The following is a 6,760-nucleotide window of genomic DNA, read 5'->3' as shown; positions in this document are numbered from 1 at the left end:
ATGCTTCTACTGGGTATTTTCCTACAAATACTGGAACAGCTCACTGCTTAGAATGATCCTTCCCAGCTCTATAATATATTATATATACCCCACAAAGGCTCACACACACATTTGTCTCAAGTGTGTTGTAGGGACACAGATACAGTCTTGGTCATGTGACTAAAGGCTACTTTACACACTGCGATATCGGTCCCGATATCGCTAGTGTGGGTACCCGCCCCCATCTGTTGCGCGACACGGGCAAATCGCTGCCCATGCCGCACAAACACCGACCAGACCCGTCACACATACTTACCTGCCCGGCGACGTCGCTGTGTCCGGCGAACCGCCTCCTTTCTAAGGGGGCGGTCCGTGCGGCGTCACAGCGACGTCACTGAGCGACCGCCCAATAGCAGCGGAGGGGCGGAGATGAGTGGCCGGAACATCCCGCCCACCTCCTTCCTTCCTCATAGCGGCTGGGAGGCAGGTAAGGAGAGGTTCCTAGTTTCTGCGGTGTCACACGGAGCGATGTGTGCTACCGCAGGAGTGACGAACTACATCGTTACTGCTGCAGTAACGATAATCGAGAATGGAGACCCATGTCACCGATGAGCGATTTTGCACGTTTTTGCAACGATGCAAAATCGCTCATCGGTATCACACGCAGCAACATCGCTAATGCGGCCGGATGTGCGTCACAAATTCCGTGACCCCAACGACTCCGCATTAGCGATGTCGCAGCGTGTAAAGCCCCCTTTAGTGGGAGTGGTGTACAGGGTCTTAGCAGTAAAGAGTATTCCATATTTCTGCCAGATACCCACAGAGATATTGAAATCTGAAAAAAGAGACTTCTGCTCATTGAAGGTAAGAACTGCTCACATAGCGTTCAACTCCACAGCAAACGAGTGCTCTAGCACTGGCATCTCAGCAGGGATATTCCCCTACTACACATGTGTGTCTAGGTCACTGTGACAGTTTACAGGACATAACTCAGGGCACCTAGACAGAAGGCAGAGGGACTACTTTCTATTTCTGGTGTAGAGCTTAGTACAATATATATATATTTATACTATTACATGGGACACATGTACCTTGTATTACCATTATTCGCTGTATATGAACCCCTTTTCTCCGGGCATTATTTGTCTATAGCATTTTTCACGAACCTGAGGCAACTGAGAACCCTTCAGTGAAGGAATTCCACTAACCCTCACAATACCTACCAGGGGCCTCCCTGCAGTAACTCAGGTAGTTGTACCCATTCTCTTTCCGCATTCTATGTGTTCTTCTTCTTTCTTCTTTTTTTTCTTTTTTCTTCTTTTTATTTCTATCATGTAGTTCAGGGGTTTATAGATATATGTCCTGCATCTCATATTTCCTTTAGTGGTGCTTCTTACCCATTCTCATATCATTTACCCTAGTATTTCATGATCCTGAGGCGACTGAGAACCCTTTAATAAAGGAATCCTTTTTCACCTGAATTGTCAAGTGATACTTACCAGTGACTATCACGTAATGTTACAGGTAGTTCCATTTTCTTCCTCTTCTTTCTCTCCTTTCTTCTTTGTCACACGGTCCATTGTGTTATAGCCCACGTGTCATGATAACACTTGTACCATCTTTTCATTTAGATTCCACCTACAATTATTTACCGATTCCAGTTCTGGAATAGGCTTTCATCATCTACTCACTAGAATTCTCAAGTTCATAAGGTACTGAGACATATACATGTTCACACCATTATAAAGAACAAAGTATAAACATTGAGGTTTTTCTCACACCCATGTTCCTGTGTTCTTTGATATGATATGTGTTCATTTCCTTCACTATATAGGATTGCAAGTTTTCCATTTGTACCTTAATGGCAATGACGCTATACAATTGAACACATATCATCCTGTTATCCATATAGGTGTGTATTTACCTGCTTGACTATTTTTGGTTGTTTGATCCAGAATGTTTCTCCAGATAGGTCATGTGGAAATTTTCTTTCCTCAGTACAAATGTTTTCACTATGGCTTTGGAAAATTTTTTTGTATGTGCATCATGGTCATTTGACCCATTGTACTCTCAAGTAGCAATATATTGTACTGTTATGTTGTACTATGTACTAATTACGTGTTTATATGGTTTTGTAACCCTTTATGATCTTAGATAACTTTATCCTTGATAAAGACCTAAAAACAAGTTCGAAACGTTGGATGAATTATCCTTTTGCACAAATAAAGAATTTTCAGCATTCTAAGAGTTCTTTTCTTACGTTATTGATCACTATAGTGTGCCAGAGCTATTTCTATTGAATTAACTCTTATTTTTTCTGAGCACCTGCTATATACACAGTGAGCCAGACATATTCAATTTTCATTCAGAAGGCAGAGGGAAGCCTTAGCAGCTGAGCCTATATCTTGGCTTGTGAGCATTAGAACAGGCCGGCGATTACAGGGTAACATGAAAAATGTCCAGCTTGCATTATGACTAGAACATGACAATATCCTTTTAAGTACTAACCTATGATGCGTTCCTAAGCAGTTGATGTTATATGTTCTACATTTCATTTTCTGCATACTTTACAAGTAGTAGAATTTGCTTTGATATAGGCAACTGGATTTTCACAATGAAAAGGCAAAGGATAACGCCCGAAAAAGACGCCATACATTATGTCAGTGCCATCACTGACAAACCTGGATTGACCATGAAATACATCAATCCCCTTAAAGGTGAGTTAAAACAAGTTTTAACTAAATTGCCTTAATATTGTCATGCATTAGAATGACTGTCTTAGGTAATGATAAATATTTTCTACAGGAAGAGGAGTGTTTGCTGAAACTGAAATCGAAAAAGGGAGTTTTGTTGCAGAATATCGAGGTGAGCTCACGTATGCACTTACGATGGTAGACAACTACTCGAGATTTATGGTTGTGGTACAAGTCAAAGATCTAATGGCCCATACTGCAGCGAAGGTCTTCCAAGCACACTTATGCAGACCTCATGGCTACTCAGAGAGAGTCCTCACAGATCAAGGCACTGCCTTTGAAGCGGAAATCTTCAAGGACTTCTGCAGCTTTTACCGATGCAGGAAGATGCGTACTACACCCTACCATGCTCAAACCAATGGTTATCAACCTGCTCAGGACTTTACCCCATATTCCAGATGTGGCCTTACAAGTGATTTATAGAGGGGTAACAATACGTTGGGATCATCGGATCTAATCTCCCTTTTTATACACCCTAAAATCTTGTTTGCGTTAGAATAAACAATAACATCATAAAGGTATAGCAGTACCGTTTCAAAGTTTCGGTGTCCCAAGCAGCATTCCATCAGCCTCTGGAAGGTTCCTGGCAAATTGCACAGCTCGAAGGGCATGCTTTTGAACTCGCAGAGACCCATCGGGGTGGCAAAGGCGGTCTTCTTCCGGTCTGCCTCAGCAACGGACACTTGCCAATAGTGACTAGTGAGATCAAGGGTAGAAAAATAATTTGCAGTTGTCAATGCAGCTAGCTATTCCTCAATACAGGGGAGTGGTGCTGTCCTTCTTCTTTAACAGGACCAACGGAGCTGCCCAGAGGCTACAACTGTCACGGATAACCCCAGCCTCCTTCATGTTGCTCAACATGTCCTTGGTACACTGGTAATGTGCAGGTAGATTTGGCTTATATCTCTCTTTGATGGGTGGGTGTGCACTTGTGGGGATGTAGTGTTTGACCCCTTTTATTTTTCAAAAGTCTAGCGGATGTTTGCTGAAGACTTGCTCGTATTCTTGCACTAGCCTGTAGACCCCCTTCTTGTGATGTGAAGGTGTGGAGTCAGTGCCTACGTGTAATTCCTTACACCACTCCTCTGGCTGACTTGGTGAGCTGTCACTGAATGGGTGGGCTGAAGCAATGGTGGATGCTGCTGTTTGGATAGCATGTGTATCTACTGAGAACAGCTTATCAATGGTGGCAAATCGGAGCAGCTTAATCTTTTGCTCTCCGCAGTTCAACACTCTCATGGGCACTCTTCCCTTCCATATTAATGAATAAAACTATGATGTAAATAGCATATAGATACCCCACAAATGCAGATAAAAGTAGGTTATGGGAAAAGGGGGAAGAGAGAAACAGGAAAATAGTGGAATAAAGTATAACTTCCAGGTGGGAGAGGAAATGGCAGCACAGCCAGTGGAGGTGAAGCAAGGGGAGCCTGCAACTAAAGAGTTGAGAGCGTTATCACATGGTGACTGAGCCTGATTGTAACGGGAGCATAGAGGTGCCGATCCTGTCTTACCTGCGTTGGTGTAGAAGTGGGTGTCCTGTGGTGGAGTCAGCTATGTGCAGTGGTGGCCGTGGGTTCTTTTATGTGCGACCGTAGTAATAGCTGTGCCCACTTCCTGTATGGGAGTGGAATGCAGTGAGGCTAATGGAACGCACGCCTGCGCATTTGTTTTTAACGTCGCGCATGTGCAGAACGGAGAAAAGGCTGCGCTCACTTCCTAATGAAAGGGAGTGAGACGCAGCTGGGAAGGGAAGGGAAAAGATTAGGGTTTGGGGATGATGAAAGGGCTTTCTACGGGCAAGGATGGCAAAGGGTGGCAGTGACGGAAAGTCAGGCAGATGGTCCTGTCCTGTCCTGTCCGTCCGTCTTTTTGTATCATGAATTGGAAAGACTGCAATGGGGAGGGGAGGTGCTTGTGCCCAAAAGGAGGAGTTATTCAGATTCATTGCAGTGGGCGGCGGCTGCAAAAAGTACCATTCTCCTTGTTTTTGCTCTGCAAAACAGCCTTTTCAAGGGTTTGGCTTGGGTGACAAAATGTCTTCTGTAGGCGTGGGTTTGTCTCCCTCTCCCTAAGATGTGTCCGGTATAGGCCAGGGTGCCACTCAAGGCCGTAACCAATTCGGGTTATAGCTTCTCGGCCTTTTGGCTAAGATCAAGTGTAGTTTCGGAGGACGCTACCTTGGTCGGTACTGGAAGGTGCCTGGGATTGCACGTCTGCCGGCCTTGAGGGAGTGTGTGCGCCTTCTGGTGACACATAGCCCTCTTGTGCCTGGACGGTTCCCAGGCAACGGGAGGCGATCACCTTTGTTATTTTGAAGTCCTACTGATAAACAGAAAAAAAAAAAATTAAATCTGTTCTTATCAGTTTAATATCTGATACGTCCCCTCTCTAGGGACCATATATTAAATGGATTTTTAGAACAAGGAGATGGAAAAAATCTTGCTCTGTCCACTCCACGCATTGACCTGGTATTGCAGTACCTCCAGGACCGGTGCACCCCTTCTTAACCGAGTTTCCAAAAGCAGAACTCAATTCACCTGATTCAAATGAGCCTCATTAGTGAATTGAAAGAAAGCAAAAACTTTATATGCACCTCAATTTGGCCAATTCACTTTTCACACTTTCACCCTTTTTTTTTATCTTTCACACCTTTTACTTGCTTTATTGATGCAAAAGCTGTGCCAAATAGCAAACTCATCTCCACTCAACTTGACCAACTCTGCTATGTCCCGTGCAGTATCTTATTCTCAGTCTTATCTAGATCATTTGCAATTGAATAGAATAGATCCCTTTTGGACACATTGGATTCAGCTGCTGCAGTGACTGCAGGTGTTAGAAGATGCAGACTTGGCATCAGGTGCTGTCTATCAGATTCCACTCCAATTAAAGCTTCCATTGTTTTTCGGTGTTTTCTTTGAGCAATGATGATGTCTTTAGTGATCTGTTGGCTCCCTCTCCTGGAGGAAGAGTTTGCTTGCTCTTGGACTTTCAAAAAGAGAGGTCATGATAGACATTTAGCTTCTGAGCCCAATTGGGGACAGTCATGGGTGATGAATGTTTTGCAACCTGCTGCGAAGCCTGATACCGCAATATAAGGAACGTCAAATACTAAGAATGGGCGGCCTATGAAAGAATTAGTACTTTCATTAAGCATACTTAAACGGCTAATTGGGAATAGACAAACTGTAAAAAGCCCTCTGAGAAAGCCCCTCTCTATCCTTTGTCAGTAAGCTTTTCTGTAGTCTGCCTGTTGATGTATTTTCCGTTTGAACAGTGCACAACATGAAGTGACGGAACACTGGCTTGTCACAATGTCCCCCGCTGACATCACAATAGCGCTGCTGCCTAGAAAGCCAGCTGCGCAGCAGAAGTTGCTCTTTGGGTGGGATGGTGGGCTAATGTATCTATTCCTGCTTGGTGAGAGTTTGACATGATCTAGAGCAACGAGTTCCAGCGGCTAGCGGTTGATTATTGGCTGTAATGGGGCTTTCTGGCTGGTGCTAGCCTTTCTTCTTAGCACACAGGAACCACAATCCCTACACCATGCTTCGATGGATTCTCTCATCCCAGCCCAGTAAAACTACATATTTCACACAGTTATAGGCAGCCCATGGGCATTCACCTGGATTAAAACCCATAACAGCTCATAGACCAAACAATCAATCTACCACTGGACCAAAGACAGGAAGCTAAATCCACTGCCTGCGGTAACTAACTTAATCCTATAGGCTACTCACACAACAAACCCAAGAGAAAGGAAAAAAACATGGCTTCGATTATCCATCCAATGAAAACGCATAACCATTGTGAGCCATTGGACAATGCAATTGCACACATGGTGACATGGTGCACGGCCCAATGAATCAAGTCTGTACTTCATATTCACGGTTTAAGCCCTTGGGTTTTAATGTGTCCAGAGTACATATCCAGAAAGATTCCCTTTTTTTGTGCTAAGCACAAGTCAACAATACATTGTAAGCAGATTCTATTACCAGTCCCACACCATTTTGTGACGCATAATCACA

At 44.0% G+C, this 6,760-nt stretch overlaps 1 pseudogene; it reads left to right on the top strand.

Moving 5' to 3' along the window:
• The first annotated feature begins 5,031 nt into the window (after positions 1–5,031).
• LOC142286502 (U2 spliceosomal RNA) lies at positions 5,032–5,237 on the top strand (annotated as a pseudogene).
• The last annotated feature ends 1,523 nt before the right edge of the window (positions 5,238–6,760 follow it).

This window comes from Anomaloglossus baeobatrachus, unplaced genomic scaffold (genome assembly GCF_048569485.1).
Source record: "Anomaloglossus baeobatrachus isolate aAnoBae1 unplaced genomic scaffold, aAnoBae1.hap1 Scaffold_66, whole genome shotgun sequence".
NCBI classification, from domain to species: domain Eukaryota; kingdom Metazoa; phylum Chordata; class Amphibia; order Anura; family Aromobatidae; genus Anomaloglossus; species Anomaloglossus baeobatrachus.
This window is presented reverse-complemented; position numbering and strand designations above follow the sequence as displayed.